Genomic DNA, 23,535 nt, shown 5'->3' with positions numbered 1-23,535 from the left:
ATTTGTTCTAACAATTTTTTCATGGAGTCTTTAGAGTTTTCTATATATGATGTTACATATATAGAAGCAAAGACAATTTGACTTCCTTTATTCCCATTTGGATACACTTTATTTTTTTCTCTAGCCTAATTGCTAGGGCTACAACTTCCTGTGCTACATTGAATAGTGAAAGTTAGTATTCTTGTCTTTTCCAGGTTTTAGAAAAAAAATACTTTCAATTTTCTCCAGTCAGTATGATGTTAGCTGTGGGTATGTCATAAATGGCCTTTATTGTGTTGAAATGTTTTTCTTCTATGCCTAGTTTCTTTAGGTTTTCCTTTTAATGAAACAATGTTGGATTTTATCAAATGCTTTTTCTGCATCTATTTAGATGATCGTATGTTTTTTGTCTTTCTTCCTCTTTATTTTCTTTCCTTCTTTTCTTTCCTTCTTTCTTTCTTTCCTTCTTTCCTCCTTTCTTTCTTTCTTTTTTTTTCTTTCTTTCTTTCCTTGAATGTGATGTATCATGTTTATTGATTTGAGTATGTTAAACCATCCTTGCATTCCTGTGGTAAATGGTACTTGATCATGGTGAATGATCCTTTTGAAGTTCTCTTGAATTCAGTTTGCTAGTATTTTGGTTCAAGATATTTGCATTTATGTGCTTCTGGAAGAGTGGTCTGCTAGGTGTTTTTTTTCTATATATTTTTTCTTGTCTGGTTTTGAAATCAGGGTAATTCTAGCCTCCTAAAGTAAATATGGAATAATTTCCTCCACATCAGTTTTTTCAAATACTTTGAGAAGAATTGGTATTAGTTCCTCTTTAAATGTTTGGTAGAATTCAGCAGTGAAGTCATCAGGTCCCGGGCTTTTCTTTTAAGGGAGACTTTCGTTAGAAATTCAACCTCATTACTTGTCATTACTCTATTCATGTTTTCTGTTATCTCATGATTCAGTCTTAGTATGTTGTATATGTCCAGGAATGTATTCATTCAATTTGTTGACGTAAAGTTGTTCCTAACACTCTATGATGATATGTTGTATTCATCTGGTATCAGTTTTGATGTCTCCTTTATCTAATTGCTGATTTTATTTATTTAGTTATCTCTCATTTTCCTTAGTTTGTCCAGCTAATGGTTTGTAATTTTATCTTTTCCAAAAGCAAACTCTTCATTGATTTTTTGTTTTGTTTTTAGTCACTATTTTATTTATTTCTGATCTAGTATTTATTACCACTTTTTCTTCCACAAATTTTCAGTCATTTGTTGTTGTTTTTCTCATTCCCTGAGGTGCAACAATAGACTGCTTAATTGAGATCTTTCTACTTTTTGATGAAGCTGTTTTTTCCTATATACTTCCCTCTTACAACTGATTTTGCTATAACTCATATGTTGTGTTTTCATTTTCATTTGTCTTCAGAAATATTTTGAATTTCCTTTTTAATTGTTTCATTGATCCATTGGTCATTCAGCAGCATGTTGTTTAAATTTTATATATTTGCACAGTTTCCAATGTTCTTTTCAGCCATTCTATATCTTTTAATAGAGAATTCAAGCTATTCAGTGAAGGTAATTATTAACAGATAAGGACTTACTTCTGTATTTTGATGTCTGTTTTCTAATTGATTTGTAGATATTTTCTTTCTTTTTTCCACTCTCATTGTCTTCCTTTGTAATTAAGTGGTTTTGTTTGGTAGTATGCTTTGATTCATTGATTTTTATTTTAGTGTACCTGTCATAGGTTTTTTCTTTGTGGTTACCATGAGACTTACATAAAAACCTCTTACAGCTATAATAAGTTGTTTTAAACTGACAACTTAACTGTGATTGCAAATAAAAGAAAACAAACACTGTACTTTAACTTTGTTTTCTCCAACATTTTGAATTATTGATATCACACTTTACACTTTACATCTTTGTATAGTGCCTATTAACAAATTAATTTAGTTATAATTATTTTAATAGGTTTGTCTTTTAGTCTTCATACCAAAGATATAAGCAGTATAAATACTCTGATTACAGTATTAGAGTAAGTATTAAAGTAACTATACTTTGTCTGTATGCTTACTTTTACCAGTGAATTTTATACATTCAGATGTGTTCTTGTTACATGTCAGCATCCTTTCTTTCAGTTTGAAGAAATCCCTTTAGAATTTCTTGCATTACAGGTCTAGTAGCGATGGACTCCCTCAGCTTGTTTTTGTTTGGGAAAGTCATATTTCTTCCTTATTTGTGAAAGATAGCTTTTTTAGTTACAGCATTATTTGTTGGCAGATTTTTTTTTCCTTTAACATTCTCAATATATCATCACACTCCTTTTTGTCCTGTAAGGTTGCTCCAGAGATGTCTGTTTCTAGGTATATTGAAACTCCCTTATATGTTATTTTCTTATTTTCTCTTGCTGTTACTAGGATTCTCTCTATTTATTTGACTTTTTAGAGTATAATTATAATATGTCTTAGGTTATTCTAATTTGGGTTGAATCTTATTGGTGACTTTCATCCAGCCTGCTTCTAGATATTCATATCTTTCTTGAGGCTTGAAAAGTTTTCTGTTATTATTTCTTCTAATAAGATTTCTACTACTTTGCCTTTCTGAACTCCCTCCTGAACTCCAATAACCCAAATATTTTCTTTAAAATGTTGTCTCATATACCACATAAGCTGTTAGTGCTCCTTTTCATTCTTTTTTCTTTCTTCTCCTCTGACTGTATATTTATAGATGGCTTGTCTCAGAGCTGTCTAATTTCATTCAATGTTTAATAATTCTGCTGTTGAGACTCTCTATTACATTTTTTCATTTAGTTCATTGTACTTTTCAGATCTAGGATTTCTGTTTGATTGTTTTATCATATTAATCTCTTTTTTTAAACAAAATTATCTGTTAAATGTCTGAATTGATTCTTTGTGTTTTCTTGAAGTCCATTGAGCCTCCTTAATACAGATTTTTGGAATTTTGTGTCTAAGAGATAACACATTTCCATCACTTCAAGGTCTCTAGTAGCTTACTTTTTCTATTTGGTGAAATATTATTTCTCTGAATGTTCTTGATGCTTGTGGGTGTGCAACAATGTGGATGTGCAACAATGCCTGAATATTGAGGGATTATGGATTTGTTTTGTTCTTTACAGTCTGGTTTTGTTTCTATTCTCCTTCAGGGGCTTTCCAAAATTTCTAAGCAGAATGACTACTGCGTTCCCTGAGCCTAGGACCACTGCAGTCTCCTCAGCACTAGAGGACACTCTAAACTCAGGCTTATTATGAGTCTCATGAGGGCTCCAAGCTTGATCAAGCTCTCCAACTCCAATGTACCTGATGAAGACCTAAGGAAGGTATTGCGATATAAAACTGGCCAAGGATCCAAACCCAAAGGACTGTCCCAGTAGCCCAGATGGTTCTTACAGAGGCAGGATAGATTCCCAGCTGCAGCAGAAAGGGCTGAAGCTGAGACAGAGCCCCTTCAAAATCTGTTGTAAGACAGCTTTTGGCAAACCTGTCTTCTTGACTCAAATGGTGATGCTGCTCTTCGCAAGTTCCTGCAGAGAGGGCTAGTTCCCCAGCTGCAGTGAGAGGAGCCAGAACTACAACTGGGAACCCTTGAGATCTGTTGCTGGGGATCCCATTTCATTAGTTTAGATGCACTTGCATTTCCCAGCAGGTCCCTGCATAGACAGGGTATTTCTTTGAATACCAAGAGAGACGCTGGGGTTGAGATTAAGTCTCCTTAAAATCTGCTGTGGGACACAGGTTGGTGACCCATTAGCTCAGACTCCCTCTAGGTCCTTGTGCAAGTAGTTTGAAGCTGGAACCTCAGTTGCAAAGGGCTGGGGCTGAGCCACAGGGAAAATTTTAGGTTCACTGCCAAGACAATGTTGGCAGGCAGATAAGTCTCTCCACTGAGGCGCTTCTTTGTGCTATTCCTCTTAGATCTTTTGGAAAATGGTTTTGGTTGCAGACTCAAGGTCAAATGGGGCTTATTTATTCCCCATGGGAAATGGTATCACTTGCGGTATCAAGCCCGAGAGCACCCTCAGTAAATTAGCAACTTGGACACAGGTTTGGCCTCTTGGAATGACACTCCTAAGTCTTGGACTCCACTGGAATTTTACAGCCTCCTACCTGAACCCTGAAGTACCCACAGAGACTTTTGTCTGTGATTAGTTGCAGAATACTTGTTGCGGAGGTATATAAGCTTATTAACCTCTATTCTATCATTCGTTGATGTCACCCTCCTTAAGTAAATTTGAATTGTTCCATTTGTTCATGTCTTATTGCAAGAGTAAGGGCCTCCAAGATTACAACTGAGTCTCAGTTTCTTTTCTGCATCCAGAGTATAGTCCATTAGAAAAGGGACTTATATGTTCTTGCTGATTCAACCTAAACTGTGTTCTGACTGAGTCTTGCTCTTTTGCAAATTAATTTTCATTCACACAATCTTTTGCCAAACATTTTATGAGCTCCTACTACATGACATATTCTTTCCTAGGTACTAAGAATATACAGATAAATAAGAAGAAGTACGTGGCAACAAAAAGTTAAGGTTATAGCTTGGACAGTGTAGGTTAGTAATAAAAAAGTTGAATTAAAATTATTTACAAAACTACTTGATGAATGTTATAGTATTGATAAGAATAGGATTTAATGTAACCACAAAGAAGGAATAACATGAACCAAAAGAAAATCAAAGAAGACTTCTTGGAAGAGGTAATATTTCAACATTGAAACTGATGATAACTAACTTATTCAAAAGGGCATTGAGGCCGGGTGCGGTGGCTCACACCTGTAATCCCAGCACATTTGAAGGCTGAGGCAGGTGGATAATGAGTTCAGGAGATCGAGACCATCCTGGCTAACATGGGGAAACCCCATCTCTACTAAAAAATACAAAAAATTTGCTGGGCGTGGTGGCCAGCTCCTGTAGCCCCAGCTACTCAGGAGGCTGAGGCAAGAGAATGGCATGAACCCGGGAGGTGGAGCTTGCAGTGAGCCAAGATCGCGCCACTGCACTCTAGCCTGGGTGACTGAGTGAGATTCCATGTCAAAAAAAAAAAAGAAAAAAAAAGACATTGAATGCACAAATACTAAGATATCGATATAATTTAAATAAAGGGATAAACAGTGCAAATGAGGGAAGTAGAGAAATCAGGATCACTCCAGCACTCTGGAAGGCAGAAACTTATAGACCTTGTCCGTATTTTGATGCCAATAACATGACTAATGTCCACTCTATTGCTAGATTCAAGAGATCTAGCTGGAGTCAGGTGAATACATGAACTATGGTCAAATGAGCAGGATTAATGGAGCTTAGAAGTAGCCACTAATGACCCAACTCAATGTATTTGGTAGTTATTAAAGAAAAAGCCTGGTGTGAATTAGTTGTCACTCAAGTCACCCAATGACATGTCACTATGTCATTTCATGATCTGATTAGTATACTTGTGTTTTTCTCATGCTCTCAATAAAAAGTTCCAACAGCATAACATGGCTTGTAAGAACTTTTACAAACTTTCAAGACCTCTGCTTATCTTTCTACTCCTATTACTTCAGACCACATTTTATAATCTAAGGCCCAACTATGCCAAATGCTTCTCTGTAGGCTCAGAAATGCATCCATGCTCTTTCTTTCCTACAGGGCTTTGCTGTGCTAAGTCATCACCTTGAAACATGCTTAATAGTCTCAATTCCTCTTTTAGCCTGACTGATGTCTCTCACTTTTAACTCATAACTATGATGTCATTTTTACTAAGGAGACTTCGTTAACTCCCAAAGAAGGTTCCAATGAGTTCCCATAGAAATTTGAATTTATTTCTGTCATGCTATAGGCCTATAATCTATCTCCTTGAGACAGAAATCATATCTGTCTTGTTTGTACAATAGCCCAAAAACCTACCACAGGACTAGCACATTGTGGTTACTCAATAATTATATGCTAAATTATTAAGAGGAGTAGCAGCTTTGAATTCCAAATGTCCATTTATTTGTATTTTTAATATTTTTTAGAAACTAGATTTCTTTTCTACCATCCCGTTGCATCTTAATTGTTTAGGGTTTCATGTGTAGTTCAATAAATATCTGTTGACTACACCAGTGAGAGTAATCTTCTTGTGATATTACAAAATGGTATGTTCTTGTGAAAAGTAAAAACATGACAATTGCAGAAACCTGTCTTTTGCTCTTCTACCTCCACAGGGACTAGAATAGGGCTTGGCTCATAGTAGATGGCTAGCACTTTTTACTGAATGAGTAGCTGAGACGATGAATCCTGTTCCAAGCAGTTTTAAAAATAATTAAGTTTCAGCATCATCATAATGAGCATTCATTGTCATTGTGCTGGGAGTCAATGGTGCAGTGGTGTACAGAGATTTTAAATTGAGTAAATAGTATTAAATTAGTTTTATAGCCTGACACTTGTTTCTCTTATATCAGTGATAATTTCCATATGTAAATAAATTATTAAGTATTGTTTTATTACCTATAATAAACATTGATACTATACAAAAATATTTAGCCAATCTTTTTTTTATTTTTTATTTAAATAATAGTTTACAAATGTTTGTCCTTTTACCTCTGTAAGCTATAATCAGTAGAGGAAACTTTAAACAATCTTAGATATACTATGGAAAACCTATGATTTTTCTTTAGTTGGTTAGGACCTCCCTTCCCAGCTCTACTCCCTCTTTTCTTCCTGTTGATTATCAAGGAGGCAAAATATTTCACCTCTGCATAGTTGCAATTGACTGTTTGGGGGTGGGTAAATACCATTTAATTTTCTCTGAGTATCCACCTGGCAGGTTAGGTTTCTGTATAAATCAAATGTAATAGCACATCCTTGAAGTAAGAACAAAAATGAGAGAGCAAAATTGGCCTTGAGAGCAGCAATCTTAAAATAGCTTTTCTCTTAATATTATTAGAGAAAAAAATGTGTGATTTCTCCATAGAAATGGCAAGCACAAAGGAAAATAAAAAGTGTTCAAAGTGGCAGTGTTTCTGCTTGTTCAGATTCTTAAAATATGGCTTCACATACAATATCATAAAACACTAAATGAGAGGGAAAAAAAGGGAAAAAAAGTTCTCTCATTGCATTCCCTCAAGAAAGCACAAAAAGACAGATGGCCCAAATGAGAGAGTCCCTGGTCAGATAAGTCCTCAATAATCTTCCTTCGCTTGGACAGAAAAACTATGCAGTGAACTATGTAATGACTTTGTTCTCCCAGGAGAAGCACAACAGTGAGAAAAGAAAGATGTCTAAAAATGGCCACATCTTTGACAACATGGGTTATAATGCTTCATTTTGTTAAGTAATAAAAGAATAATAAGAACCTTTTCTTTTGTACCTTGCGCTATCCTTACTTGGGTATAAAACCAAAACACAAAAGTCTAAAATAGTATGATTTCTATGGCTGATTTATTTTCCTTTCTGTTATATAATGAGGGAAGAACAAAGAAATTTGCTTTACTCTGTCTCTAGGAAATGAATAGTGGCAAAAACAAAGAAAGAAAGCAGAAACAGCCCAAACCAACAGAATGTTAAAATAAATCCAAGAATCTGAATTATTATCTCACACGGAACTACGGAGCTCCAATTTCATCTGTCAGTAGCAGCTAGAGACTGACTTGGATGCCAGTCTTGTTCCAGACTCTCAGTTTCTATATTACCTATAAAATAATACCTATTGTGCGAGATCCTAGACTAATTAGCATTAATCACTTCAAGCATTCCTAATCAGAAGATAAAACAGTTTTCCCTTTCAAAGACTCAACACCAACATCCTGGTAGTATAATTAGGGGAACTCTTCGTTAGAAAACTTAATTTCAGAGAAGCATACATCCAATGCTTGACTCATTCTTCAGAATATACCAAAAAAAATGAGCACCAGAGAGGTTTGTTCATGGAAAGAAGTATGATATATTGGAAAGATTGTTTCATTTTCAAATCCTGAGTGTGACACTTGGTTATGTGAACTTGCTTGTTATTTAATCTCCCCGCACTGTAATTTTTTCAGATGTAAATAAAAATAGTCTCTATTTCAGGAAAGTGCTGTGAGGTTTAAATATGAGAGTAAATATGAAATAATTGATATATTTTAGGTTTCTTTCTTTACTATATATTATCATATCAAATATATGTGACCTCGAGAGAGATCTGAAATGAACCAAAATAAAATGGCATACTTAATTCTTAATTAACATATTCCAGCAGTATAGACTAGAGATTGACAAGCTCCAGTCTGTAGGCCAAATCCAGCCTATGACTGTTTTTGTAAGTAAAAGTTAACTGGAATCCATGCTTTCTTATTTACATATTTTCTACTGCTTTGTTCTTGCTTCCAAGGCAGATTTGTGCAATTGCAATGAGACTGTAAAGACTCCAAGCCTAGAATCTTTAGCCCTTTACAAAAATAAATAAATAAATAAAGTTTGCAAACCTTCATTTGAAAAAGAGGGAGGTTAGCATAATTCTTGAGAATTTCCAAACTTGTTTAAAAAAATTCTGAAATGTATATATGCCTAGCACAAATATAGTCAACTTGCTATGAACTAATAATTAACTTAAATACCCATCTTTAAAGATTTGTTTCCACTCAGTAATTTAGGTGAAAATGGAATATATGTGTTTTGGTTTGCTTTGCTGAACTCCAAAATACAATAATAGCTGTACTCTTACAAAATATAAAAGCTCAGTAAATTAACTAAGCCAAGCATTTTTAAACCCTCATATTGTCCTCTCTTCGACTTCTGTTTGTAATCACCTCCTTTCTTCTGTAACTACTGTTTCAAACACGCAACCAATGTCTCACGTCTATTGCTGAAAGAAAACTTAGTTAGCCATCATTTAGTTCAAGACATTAGTTTTAGAAGAAAGAAACTGAGGCTTAGAGGGATGAAGTGAACTATGTCCACGCTGGTGATTAGCTGAGAGGGGAATCTAGTCTCTGAGATCCTATTCCAGTGACCTTTTTAAGATACCACAATGCTTCTTCAATCTGACTAGCCTCTATTCAAATCCTAGGATCTGCATTCAAATATTATCTTTCGTTTCTGGATTTTTAATATCTCCCAGTCTCCTCAATCCCAGTCCAAATAAGTCCTGTCTACAGAAAAACTGTATTCCCATCAAGCTTAAAAATTTGCTGTTATAATTTGGGAAAGAGTTGTACCCATGAATTTCTCCCACTTTTTTTCTCTTTCTACCTCTCATGTTCTTACAAGGTCTTTTCCATGGCCACAGCTCTTCCAATAGGACTTGCTGGTTTGTCACCAAATCTTACAAATGACCTATTGTGTTCCCTCCTTGCACCCATTTCTAGCACTGCTTCCCAGTGGCAGCTGACTTTTTGTATCCCTCCTTCCTTTTGTCAAATAATAAGGTATAATACTTCTTATTCCCCTGAAGATGTTTTCTTGCGGCTCTTTTCCTGTTATTCCAACCTGTCTTCCACTCTCTGAAGCTATCTTCTCTGAAGCCTTCTCCCTTTTTTTCTTTTTTATTTCATGTATCTCAAATGTTACCTGCACTCAGGAATTCTACTACTCTTTATTTATATCATCCCCAAGAGTATGGTTGATAATCCTAAATTCAGACATTATTGTGACAAAGGATTCAAGAAAATCTCCAGTTAAGTCCTAAGTAAATTTTTTTTCCTGTCTCATCTGTTTACCTATGTCAGTGAATAGCATTATTATTCCTAGAGTCCTGGTTTTTAAAATCTCTCTCTCTCTCTCAGTCTCTCTCTCCCCCTCCCTCTGCTTCTCTCCCCTTTCCTCCCTTCCTTCACGTGGTTCTTCTTTCTCTGTAACCATGTGGATTCTCAACCACATGATATTTCTCATTTCACTAAACTCTCATTTTTTCCTATTTATACTATTGTCATCTCCCTAATCCAGACATGACACACTTCCCCTCTCTTTCATGGGTAAAGGAATCAGAATAACTGTGCACTCTCAATATCAGGAAGAAGATGTAGAAGTCAGAATGTACTCAGCGTATTGCACCATCGATCCTGGTTTTGCTCAGAAAAAAAGAAAGCATCCTTAAATAATGTGAAACTGTACTAAAGGAAGCAGAAACAAGGGACACTTAAATAAAAACCAGCACATTCATAACAGGATTATGAATTCAAAAATACTTTAACTAAAATCATGTTAATAAGTGGAATTTTGTCTGTAATGTGAGTATAGATACTGTGTTTTCAAGTTGAATTTAGTTTGCACTATGTGCCAAAACACCATTCTAAGTACTTTACACATATTAACTCATTTAAGTTTTCAAACTACACGGAAGTTAAGTGGCCTTATTATAGCCATTTTGTAAATGAAAAGAATGATACACAAAGAGCTTGATCAAGGAATTTATAAGTAGTAAAGGGTAGATTTGAACTCAATAGAACCTCGGCTGTTAACTACAAATCTATAATGCTACTCTAGAAATAATTACTTTTGGAAGAAATTTATTACTTGACTGACTGATGTATTTTTACCCATTTACTCATTCATATATATATATATTTATATTTTTTTCCCCAAAACCTGGTCTGTGACAGTCAACATACCCCATAGGGATATATCAGTGACAAGACAGACATGTCTTTGCCCTCATGGAGCTGGCTAATGGATCAGATGTAAGACAAGTAAGAAAAGGAAAGAATGACATGTAGGATAATCCTAGACATTTTATTTAAACAAATAAGTGGATGGTGACATTTTTTCCTGAGAAAAATGAGAATTATCCAGTCTCGTGTGTAATTTTCAATTAGTTTGAGAGGAGTAGACTTTTGTTTTGTTGATTTGCTTTTATCAGGAGACACATAATGTCTAGGACTTCTCTTTTCATTATCGTGTTACCTATTATTGTTCAATGCTGAGACAAAATAATAAATTCGAAGTGGGAAATTGTTGCTAGTCAAATTCTATAGTTTCTTTATTTTTTTTGTTATAATACTTTTATGAAAAGAAACTTTCCCTCATTGTATATTCACTTGCACAAATTCGTTTAGCTATAAAATTAATATAGAAAATATGAAAAGAATGCTTGGTTATTTCTCTTAATTTACCAGTTTTCAAGATTAAAAAGTACTTATTATCTCCCAAAGGTAATCAATATTATTGTGTGTATGTGTACATATAAAAATGCATTAAACTCATAAATTTAAATACATTTTATGTGTTTCATTTCACGTGTTTTAATTGATTGCTGAGTCCTTTAGCAATTTAATACATGCTTTCTTAAAAAATAGAGTGACTCAATTCTAACAACAAAAAATGACTCAACTTTAATACTTTTAACTCAAATGCAGGGCTTAAGGTTGTACTCAGAACATTCTCTATTACCTTATCTCTACTTTTTCTTTCTTACACAGAGTGAATCCTGGTTTTACAGGACACAGAGGATGAGAGAACTAACACACCATATGATTACGTATTTTCAATTGCAAATCACAAACAATGGTCCAGAATAACATTATAAATATTTACAGTACCGACATTCTTAAAATAAACCAAATAATTGCTACAAATAGTAAAATTTTTCAGTTGTTCACAATCTTCACCTCCACTTTTTAAGGTGTGACACACATAGTGACAGGATATTGATGTTATTTATTATAGTTTAATTTTTATTTAGTCTTTAGTTCTAGAATTTACTCCATAATCTTAATTTTCATTTTGTTATTCTCTTAATCTCTACTCATTTATTGATCTGAAGGTCTTTCTCTAGTATATTTCTCAGGAATTACACATGGAAATAATATTGTTCAAGTTCTTATATATTGATAACAGCTTATCTGCACACTTTATCTTTGAATAATACTTTTGCTCAATATAAACTCCATGGACATTTTCTACCTTTGAACAACTTAAATATAATCTGCCATTTTCTTTGTAGCAAATATTGCCCTTAACAAGTCTTAGGATTATCTAATTTTCTTTTCTTGCAAGTTCTTGCTCTTTCTGTTTAGAAGCAAAAAAATTTTTTTTCTAAAAATATCAATAATTTTTAAAAAACATATCTTGACTGGTTTTGCTGAGTAAGTATTTACAGGCATGCAAAGTGCCAACTCAGTATATAATTTCAAGTATTTTTTTTTAATTTACTTAACAGTTATATTGCATTCCAGGTTAGTTTTGTTTTACTCTCTCTCTTTGTTTTGAGTTTTGTAAGTTTATTTTTCTCTTATTTGCTATTTCTTTCAAGGCATTATTTCATTGTTTAAAAAATTATGTTTCTTTTAGGTTATACTGCATAACAAATTATTTTTTCTTTGTTTTTATAATTTATTTTATAATTGAATACTTTTATATTTTCTTGTTTATATCTTTTCTCTTTCTTTTGAGATGAAGTCTCACTCTGTTGCCCAGGCTGGAGTGCAATGGCACGGTATCGGCTCACAGCAACCTCCACCTCCTGGGCTCAAGCGATTCTCCTGTCTCAGCCTCCCAAGTAGCTGGGATTACAGGCATGTGCCAGCATACCTAGGCAGTAGAGACAGGGTTTCACCATGTTGGCCAGGCCGATCGCAAACTCCTGACCTCGAGTGATCACCTACCCCAGCCTCCCAAAGGATTACAGGCATAAGCCACTGCGCCCAGCCCTTGTTTATATCTTGTATAACATTTTCAATATCTTTTAATTATTTTGAAATATTATGTTACACTTTTTTTCTGTTTTGTGGACATGTCTTTGGGTATGGTTTCATTGTATGTAAAGACGTTTCAATCCATAGTCTCATTTTTCATATACAATTTTTCCAATGAATGTGATCTTGACTATTTTATGTTGCAAGATTAGCTTTTTATGGCTTTTAATGCAAAATTAGTTTTCTGAATCTCTAGGTGGAAGCTTGGTTCAGCACAAGTCTTCTAACTCTACAGAGTTAAACCTACAGTTATCTCTTCTCTGTTGTTTACAAGCAATGCTAAAAAGTATGGTGATTTGCTTTCTGAAAATTTTGCTTCTGTTTCACTTTTGTTATTCCCTCATGCTTATGCATGCTAAATAAATTTGCATGCATAAGCATGGAAGAATTGCAGGAGAATGATCACACAATTATACAATGAAGCCCCAGTGCTTATATATCCTTCCTCAAGGGGGAAGAAAGGCAAGGGGCATAGACATAAACAATTTTCAGGGAAAATGAATGAGCCCAAAGAACAATGGTGTGGGACAATATTCTTCTATGCTCTGGGGGAGGTGGCGGGAAGGTGAGGGCAGAACTTGATTGTAAACAAAGGTTGACTTATGCAGATAAAGTCTTCCAGGTAAGTCTCTCTCAGAGCTGTCCTCAGAAGAATAGATGAAAAGTCCACCTGGGCAGGACGATGGCTCCCAGGCTTTTCTTTTTTTCTGATGGCTAATCTTTCCTGGTTATGTGATGAGATTCCTAGAAATGGGTCTTAAGACAATTTCATTTGTCTTATAAAGAAGCTTCTCAGTCAGATAAATGAATTTCAGAGAGAGTTCCTTCCCATGTTTCAGAAAAGTAAGATGATCAGAGAGACAGAGGGTGGGGAAAGGTCAGAGAGAGACCTTGGTTCTCAAGTTTATTTCTGAGGCCTTTCAATTTTTTTTTTTTAATTCAGGGCTCTCAGCATGCCGAAACACCGTATTTTGGAGTATTAGTTTCTGAGCCCCAACAACAGAAGAGCTTCTGATAACATTTTCAGAATTAAGACTGTTCACTCACTCATTCACTTATTTATTCACTCACTTAATCATTAATTTATTCATTCATTTTAATATTCAACATATAGTTATTGATCACATACAATGTCCTTGACACACTAAATCCTCTAGACTTAGTGGTTAACTAGTAAAAACAATTATTAAATCCCTGCCCTGATAAAGTTGATGATAAATAGGTGGAGATAAATAATAAACAATAAACAAATGAACAAACACATAAAATGTCTGGTTGGGATAAAGAGTATAAAGAAAAATAAAGTAAAATAATGATTTGGATAATAATTACTGCATGTGAGAAAGGCCTCTATAGAAAATGACATCTGAGCAAAGACTTAACTCAAGCAAGAGAGATAGAGTCCTGTGGATATTTGAGAGCAGCATCGCTCACTGATCCACTCATTTCTCAAATATTTTAGAGTTCTGCTTTAGGTAACATCTCAGCTAAGCACTGGAGATTAAAATGAGTAAAAGGGTCACTGTCCTGAAGAAGTTCAGAATGACTAATAAATTTTATTGTTTTATTCATCAATTTTATAAATGTTACACAGATTTAACTGAACGATCTTCTGAAACCAGTAAAAAAGCCATGTGCTTTCTTTAAGAATTAAAGGAAGAACTACATTTAAATAAATTCTCAATATTATCAAGAAGATAATTCACTTCTTTCAACATTTTTTTCTTACCTCATGGTATTTAAGTCATTCTTAAATTCTCAGTGTGAGTTTATTAAAGAGTTGTTATGCAGTTTGAGTACAGAGATTCATTCTCATCTACATGGAGTGCTCTCTTTTATCCTATTGATTGTTTTGATCTTATTTTTGTCTTCCCTTCTAAGATGGAAGTCGCCTTAACACTCCTTCTGAGGCATACAAAAGAGCAGTAGTACAAGCCGAGAGAGGTTCGTTGCTCTTTCTCTAAGAAATGAAGATTTTGTAATGAGAGCACGGAGTCTCCCTCAAGGCAGAGGAATAAGTGCTTAGCTTTCCAACTCTGCATGTGAAATGATTCACGAATTAGTAGTCCTAAATGTTAGGGAAAGAGAGATGAAGAAATAAAAGCTGCTTATATGATGTTTTGTGCATGATGAAAGTGTTATATAAAACTTTGCTTCTTCATGGAAAATACCACTCTGTAAAAATCTGGTGCTATAAACTGTTACTTAAGCGGGTTCCTACAGCTGCAGACTTATTAAAACCCAGCAGGTAAAGCTATAATAAACAAATACCACCTGCTGCTGGAACAGGTGTTTGTGTCCTCATTTAGAAACCAAACTAAATGAGAGGATGCACAGGGGTTAGAAGAGACCATTTCCTGGATTACCAGGAGCCTGGCATTCTGCAATTCATTGCTTGTGTGTCCTTGAACTTAATGCTGTGGGTTTTGACTTGCCAGGTTAGTTGATGATGCCTCAAGGATGAAACTTCAGTACAATTAAGAAGACCTATATCTTCTCCTGGTAGGATTCTTCACACTCTGTGTCACAATTTTTTTTTCTCCTAAAGTTGACCTCTCTTCATCCTGCACTATTTAAATCAATTACAGGACACAAATTATTGAGAAGAGTTCCCTTAACCTCGTACACCAAAGAAAAAGAAATTATACAGTATAAATTAAAGAAGAGTATACCGATAGCATACTATAAAATGTAATAAGTACCTTTTAAATGTTATTGCATTATGTGATATTAAACTCTTCTACTCCTGGGTTTTTTTTCTCTTTTATTTCTCACAACTATTCTAATTGTAACACTCACTATTTTCTGAGATAAGAAAATATAGTTTCATTGTACCAAAGATTTGTGACTTCTTCTTTTAAAACAATTTAACTCTCCATCCTCATTTTATAATAATTCTGAGAAAGTATGATTAGAAGAGGCTCAAAAAACTTTGGGTAAATGTTTTCCCCAATTTGTTTTCAGTAGCTGCTCTTTTGTTTTGGCTTGAGGTGTGCCTAATATTGTAATATCAGGTAGAAAAAGTAATTGTGAAAATGCTTGGACTATTTCAAAGTGCTCTATGGATATAAAAACAGTTGCAATGAGTTTTGCCTAAAGCCCATAGGAAATAAGCACTGCAATTTTGAAGTAAGTTTTAAGACTTCTGCCAAAGACTTGCAAAAGGGATTTTGTGACTCTTAGGACCCTCTCACAGGGACTGGAGGTTGAGACCAAAGAGGTTTTGGGAGACCACCTGGAAAAATATTATTTATATCACTAAGTTTGGGGATCACAGTGATAGAAGGTGAGATCTCATACTCACACATTGGAAAATAGGAAAAGCAAAACACAGCTGGCAGCTGCTTTGAAAGCAGAACAAAGGAGAAGTGACTGAAGTGGGCAACCTGTGTGCTCAAACTTTGTGATCAACATATACAAGGTATATGGATATTCAGATGCTGTACTTGAGAGCTTCACAGAGGAATGTTTTAGTTAAAGCAACACTGGGTTCTTGCTGTAAAGACATAATCCCTACACATTCAGAGGCTTAATAAGATATAATTTTATTTCTTGATCATATAAAGTCCAAACAAGTAGGAAGAGGGCTTTCTTCCTTGTAGTCATTTAGGGGCTCAAGGTCCTTCTATAGTATGACTACTCTTGGTGATTAAAATTCTTCCCTACTCTTCTTGATACTGAGAAGTTAGACCGTCTAACCCAGTTTGATCTGCAAGGGTGTACATTGGATCTTTTCACAGTCCACATCCTTGCATAGATCTAAGGAAAATTCTTCAAAATACAGCCCCTTACTAAGATGCCACTTTGAGGAAACAACTCTACACTACAAACAAGGATCATGACTGTTTGGTTGTTAGTTATCTTTATCTTCCATAGTGAAGCATAAATTAGTAAGAGGGACCTCTGGGTGTTTTAGGGCTAGTGATCATGTAAAGGATCATCCAGGATAGAGAGGTCCTCAATTCCTTTAAGGGAACGGAGGGAGAAAATGTTCTGTGATCCAGCATATAAGTGGATTCCAAGGAAATCAAAACAAGCATGAAAGGTGACAGAGCAGGAGCATCACCATGTTGGACAAATACTGCCATTTTAAGTTCCTCTTGATTAAAAACTTCCTAAATCCAGCCCCAAAACATAAGCCTAATGGCTAATGTCAGCATGACCATAAGCCAGAAGTGACACCTCTGACCAGAAATATTCCAGCCCTGAGATAAACCACCCCTGACCAGAAACATGCCAACCCTGAGACAACCTCCTCTCCCACCAAAAACATGCCAGCCCCGAGATAACATCCCCTCTGACCAGAGACATTCCAGCTCTGCAATCAAACTCTGCTACACACAGAAACATTCTGAGTGTGTGATAAGCTCTCCCTCCCTAAACCCTTAAATACCCTTAATCCGTAAGAGAGAAGGCGCCTGAAATTGGCCAGAAACCCCTCTCAGGTTTATTCTCCAAAATAAATCTGTCTTTGACTGTTGAGCTGCTTTTCACGTTTCTTTCTTCTTTCTTTAACTCTTAAAAAAGGAAATGTCAGCAATAAAATTTTCCTAAACTAGAGAAAATAATCTGTCAGTGCTGGTAAGCCATTATTTTTCTACTCTCTTAACTCTTTTTCTTTTCTATTTTTCTCATTTTCAGCCCCATCCCTATTCTTTTGGAGTCAGAAGTAGCTGATACAAAAATAAAGACGGAAGACATAAAATTGGGGATAGAAAAGAGACTATCCTATCCCTTTCACAGTAGAACTTGCAATACTGTTTTTAATTTTATTATGAATCTGCATTGTGCTGCATATTACTTACTACCCAAGGAACTTTCAATTACCCAAAAATAAAGCAACAACATGACAACAAAAAAATCACACCAGATTAACCTTTAATTTCATTCAGTAGCATGGGAAGATCTGCCCCAGAGAACACATTTAAAAAGGTAGTTAAAAAAAAAAAACTTATTATTATTTGATGGTTAGTTGGTTTATTATCACGTCCCACAAGTCATGCTTATACAATGTGAGGACAGAATAAATAAAAAGTAGTGTATTGACTATATGAAAGAAAATCTTTAGTAGGTATATACAATTAAAGGTTGTGGTTTATCACTTTTCTCATTTTATGAATGCTAATCTCCATACCTATGATATTTATTAGTTGCACATAATTATATTTGAATACACTTTTCTTCCTCAGTTCAAAGTGAGCATTATTTACTTTTTGGTGATTTATCATCATTGAGAGTTTCAGCATCACTTTAAAATAATGTAATTATAGGAGAGATCAGGCATATTAGAAAAACTGGCTCTCTCTTTCAGCCTTTCTTAATACTTTCTTCCTCTTTTCCAGGTAGAATGGATTAATCTTTCTTGTAGTTAATTCTATAACTTACAGACTTCTGTTTCTCCTGTTGGACCTGAACACCTTGAAGTCAGGGATTTTGAATTCCCTTTATCTTCTACAATACCAAATATGTGAAGGATCTGGTAAATAGAAGAGCTAAATTGTTTGAAAAAGAGGCTGAAAGTTAAAATTTTGTAATAAATTCCTGAAATTATCTTTTTAGTGTTTTTTTCTTTAAAAAATTCTCTTTATCTCTTAAAAGTGGAACACTGGAAAAAATTAGTGAATTGAGGCTTTTAGATCTATGTTCCTATTAATCAAAGTTTTAATAATATAGATATATATGATAGATCCAGTGTTTGACAAGATGCCTTCCTTGATATCATAATGAAGTCTAACATGTTAAAAAGTCCCTGTAGTAGAGACCTACATAATTCAGAATTCTGTCTTTCTTTTTCCTATACACGGCAACTGGAAAGTGACAAGTGCATTGGTGTGTAGTTGAGCAGCTCTGAGAAAGGGATTAATTGGTCCAAGAGGGAGTATTTCCAATGGGATATTTAGCCTTGGAAAAAGGCAACACAATGCAAGCTATCCCTTCTGCTCAGAAAGGCTTTTTGGGTGTCCATACCATCTCTCCCAAATCATAAAATCTGTGTTGTCCTTTGTTTTGCAAGTCAAATTGTGAAACACTTTTGATTCCAATGTGAGGAAACAAAAAGATCTTTTAATGAATCATGTTGTTAATTCACACCTGTATGTTTTTGTTACATTTAAAATTAAATGAATATCACTTAAGATTTCTCAGACTTCAGAAAAAAATCAGTACGAAAAAAACCTCCAAGTTTAACATTTGTTGTCATTGCCAACCTAATTGATTATCTTAGGGAAGCAGGTTGTACAGTAGTGACAAAATATGATTTGAAAGGAGAAATATATTATTGAAGTGGTACATTAACTACAAAGTAATCACAGAGCTTCTAAGGGTTCGCAGTCCTTCTGTTACATGTGAATAGAAAGTAAATGAAATATGCTAAATATTTTTCTACATTCTTCCCTTGTCTTTCGAGGTCACCAAAATTATTTGTTAGCTAATTTCCTTCCTATTAGCTCTCACATCAGAGTAACTGCCTTGTAGAATTTCTTTGATGCTGGACATTTATGATGTGCTGGACTTTTACTGCTTGAGGCTGTTTCTAGCACATTCACTAATTATGTTTAAATAGGAGCTTGCTCTTATAAAATGGCAAATATGGATTTTTAGAGCAGAACAGTTAAAAAAACACTGATGCAAATCCAAGGAAAGTGGGGTTAAAACAGAAGCCCATTCAGCCAAGAATAACAATTCAACAGAAGAGCAATTAATTCATACATATATTTCAGAGGACATATTTCAGGGCTTCCACATTTTTATCCACTCTGAAATACTTCTTTTCTTTAACATGTTTGCAATTCATTGCCTTTTCAGATAGACAACCTCAGCAATTTAAATGCAGACCTATTGTGCTTTATTGCTCTTGTTCAGTGATGTAAGACACAAAATTTAACATTTGCCATCCTTCTCTCTGCAACCAATACCAAAAACCAGGCTCTTATGTGACTCGCTATACTGCTGTTCCCTCTGTGCCTAGATAGATGGTGCAAAATGACAGAGAAAATGCCTAACATGGCAACCATATCAGAGAAAGAGAGAGAGTAAAGAGACTTTTTTAGTCTGAATTTTTTCCCTAGCTTATGGTATCTATTTAGGCAAGTCAATAAACTTCTTTGAGTCTTAGTTTTACTATTCATAAAATGAGAAATTAAGTTGAAATTTTGTTTTTTCCCCAAATTGACCAACTGTAATATTATCATTATTATTACCACAGATTTATGTTTATTTTCTTTTATCAAAGTATAACTTTATGCAGTAAAAGGGCCCAAATCTTAACTATACAGATCAATGAATTTTTAAGTATGCATGGACCTGTGCAAGTACCACTCAGATCAAAGGATAGGTTTCCAGCCCCCGGTGGGCTTGCTTGTTTCCCCACTGAGTTCATACCCTTTACCACTCTCTAGACTTCTGACATAGCTTTGTTTTTTCTGCTTTTGAACTTTATGTAAATGGAATTATTCAGTATGTGGTATTTCGTGTCTACCTTCTTTTGTTCAACAATACATCTGTGAAAGTCATCCACGTTGTCATTAGCAGTAATAGCTTATTTTTCATTGTTGTGTTGTATCCCATTGTGTGCCTATAACGGTTGAGTTGCTTTGAGGTTTTGACTATTGTGAATAAGACTGCTGATAACATTTTTGTAAGCAATAACTTTCTTTTTGGAGGAAGATATGTAACCTGCAACAGAACTTCTGAATCACAGGTTAATCATATTTTTAACATTAGTACATATTTTGAAAAAGTGTTTCATATGTTTTATAACTGTACCATTATATACCTTTTTTTATTTTTGGTAAATGTTTGCTAACTCATAGTTGTATAATTATATGTTTTCATGGCTTCTCAAATGTTTAAGCATTTTTACTTAAAAATATAAGTAATATCTATGATAGTTTGATGTGGTAATTATGTTTTGTCTAATTTCCATTAAGAAACATATGAAATCATTAACAACAAAATAGTCGTCTTGATATAATTTTAAATGCTTTCATGCTAACCATATTTGTTCTAGGTAATTGTTCCTGGGTCACTCGCCCAAGAACTTTTAATTTTTAAAAAGTATATTTCTACTCTATAAACAATATTTTTATTAAAATGAAAGCAAAATGTAAGCAGTTTGAGTTGCAATTAAAGAAAATTTTAAGAACACACTTCAGAAAAAAATATTAACACTATCATAAGTTAATATGAATTAGTTTTTTGATTGTCTATGCTTACAATGTAACTTCTGTAGGAAGTTTTGGTTTAGTGTTAGCTAAAGGTTTTTTCAAACATGTATGAACCCTAAATTCGTTTTCCAAATGATATGATAAATCTTTTTAAAATTTCACCACTCTGACAGCTGTTCTTACCTTTATTATTATTAATGTTACTTTTATTATTGGCATTGAAAGTAATGGCAAAAACTGCGATTACTTTTGTACCAACCTCATGTAATCTATTTTGCCGCATAAGTCTTTGAGAATTATTTCATGAGTTTGGAAATAATGTTGCAGGACATTTCCTTATTTCAGCTAAAAACGAGGTTCTTTGTCCCATGTCCATGAAAATTCAGGCTCACAGACAATTAAATGGTGATTAAGACAGGGTTGCAAGGCCAGAGTCTCTGCTAAAGCATTTCCTGCGTGCTGTAGAATCCCAGGTCTACACAGGAAGAGGAGGGGCGAGGCTCCTCCCTGCTGCAAATTGCATGAACTTCCTGAGGCTCCACCCAAATGGGCAGGCTGGTTGGAGTTTCTCCAGGGACCCACTCCCGTCTGGCTGTCTCAATAACATGCATTATTAAAAATGATATACACTATGGCCATTACATACCACTATCATCCAATGATAAAAACAACATGATGGCAAAAGTAGAAAATTTGAAGTTGGCTTTGTCTTTCAATGTAATGTAGTTGGTTTGTTATTGTTAATTATCAGGTTATCTTAAAGCAAAACTGGTGCCTCTAACCCTTATATTTGCACAGTGGACCATGATTACATATGGCAGACACTGCATTCAATAAAAAATATTTTAGGATGAGTATATTTTTCCAAAATTAAACCTGTGTACATTTTCCAGTTTCTTTTTCCTGTCAAAAGTTGTTTAGAAAACAACAATAACAAAAAACTAGTGTTGGGGGAGAACTCAGATAAAAATAAAAGGTCTGACTCTTGGGATCACTTCATATATTGGTAATCCCAAATTACATAATCTGGAGCCAAGAATATATTAGTAACCCCAAACTGCATAATCTGGAACCAAGTGTTGATTTTCATGGTGGTTAAACTTATTTTTGCTAAATTTCTATGATGAGAATAGTAACACAAATCACTGGAATAAAAGAGAAACCAAAAATACATACTAAAAAATGAACTAATATTTTGTTCGTACAAACATGCTGCAAATTATAATTCTATTTATTTACAATACGCTTTATTTACAAAGAGGACTTCACCCCTGGACACAGCTGAGCAGTACCCTGAGGCTCTAACAGCTACAGCGGACCTCCCGTATAAGGCAGTAGTACTCCACATGGGAGCTACCTCCATCTACTGCCTTGGATGCTAGGTCAATAACTAGAGATAAGTTGCATCACCATCCTGCTGAAAATGAGCTAGGGCTGATAGAAGGGAAAAAAATAAACACTAAACTGGTTTTAATAATTAATTAGAAAGATCAAGTAGGAGCTAGAGAAATACTCCAGGGATTGTATTTTTAGAGTATTTGATTAAGAGGGATAGAATGTAACTATAAATAAGCAAGAATTAATTAACTTGGGGAACATTTTCTCAGGACATGGGATTTAACTCCCTGGTAAGGGACAAAAAGAATGGGGTAAATTTGCTGCTGGATTAGCTCCTAGAAATCCAGAAAAAAAAAAGATGTCTGGTGCTCAGTAAAGTGGAAATATTTATGTTGCCCTCACAGGTGGTAGAGGATGAAGTAAAGAGACTGAGGGAAGGAGCACGCTAGAATGACATAATCAATGTATCTGGTGAACACCAGGAAGTCCAGAAGAAACACCATTCACCCAGGTCATTAGAAACATGGTGAGTGAGGCACCAGAACTTCAATGATGACTCTTCTCTTCAGGCCATGGCTGATCATAGGAGAAGGGGGTCACAGAGCTAGAATTCTTAATATCCATGGAAATAGTGGACTCTTCAAAGTAATAGAGGCCAGGAAGCAGCATTTATCCTCCACAAGCCAAAAAGCCACAATTTTCTTGAAATTCAGCAAGACAGGTAGGTGCCCAAGGATTTGCTAAATTAAATTTGTTAATTTATTCAACTTCAATTACAAAAGAGCAGCTAACAGAGCTTGACCCACAGGGGGCTGAGAATATGGCATTACTAGGGTCAAGCTAGATGCACAGTCAATAAAATTGCTGCTTAACCTTTATTATCACATACATACATACATACACAAATGCAAGATACAGAGAGGCCACTGCAATTAAGATAAGTCAAAATCTCTGGCTAAGTTTCCAGAACTAAGCACATTTTCTGTTCCAGAATCCTTTGATTGAAGAGTAGTTACATCCATAGGAAGAAGGGTCTTGCCATATGTCCTTTTACAAACGGGAAATATGATCATTTACTCTGATGACTACGCACTATGGAGAAAGGAATGCTCAGACATTTTAAGGGTTCTTGAGCACACAGTCATACCTGGAGACTCAAAGCATCTTTATGTTTCTCCGTTAGAGTGGGAGCTTAAGTGTGCCACATAATACATGAGTTTCTAAATAAAGTGTGGTTCATAATATACCAAATGGATACATGGACATTGGCCTTGCCCACTGGCCATTTTCCCAGGCTCTGAGTGTGTAATTAGAATTGATATGCCGAGAATAACTCTCTACGTTGGGTCCCAGGCATGTGTGTAAGAGCTATCACACTGAGGTAGTTAAAACAAAACTTTTAGAAATTGTCCCTCCTCCCCA

At 34.8% G+C, this 23,535-nt stretch overlaps 1 long non-coding RNA gene across 1 annotated transcript in view; it reads right to left on the bottom strand.

Moving 5' to 3' along the window:
* Window positions 1-414: 414 nt before the first annotated feature.
* Window positions 415-23,535, bottom strand: part of LOC134761263 (uncharacterized) — a 29,962-nt gene continuing 6,841 nt past the window's right edge. The window contains exon 2 of the long non-coding RNA XR_010139651.1: window positions 415-23,205. This is a non-coding gene — a long non-coding RNA (uncharacterized LOC134761263). The remainder of the gene's footprint in view (window positions 23,206-23,535) is intronic.

This window comes from Pongo abelii, chromosome 3 (genome assembly GCF_028885655.2).
Source record: "Pongo abelii isolate AG06213 chromosome 3, NHGRI_mPonAbe1-v2.0_pri, whole genome shotgun sequence".
Classification (NCBI taxonomy): Eukaryota; Metazoa; Chordata; class Mammalia; order Primates; family Hominidae; genus Pongo; species Pongo abelii.
This window is presented reverse-complemented; position numbering and strand designations above follow the sequence as displayed.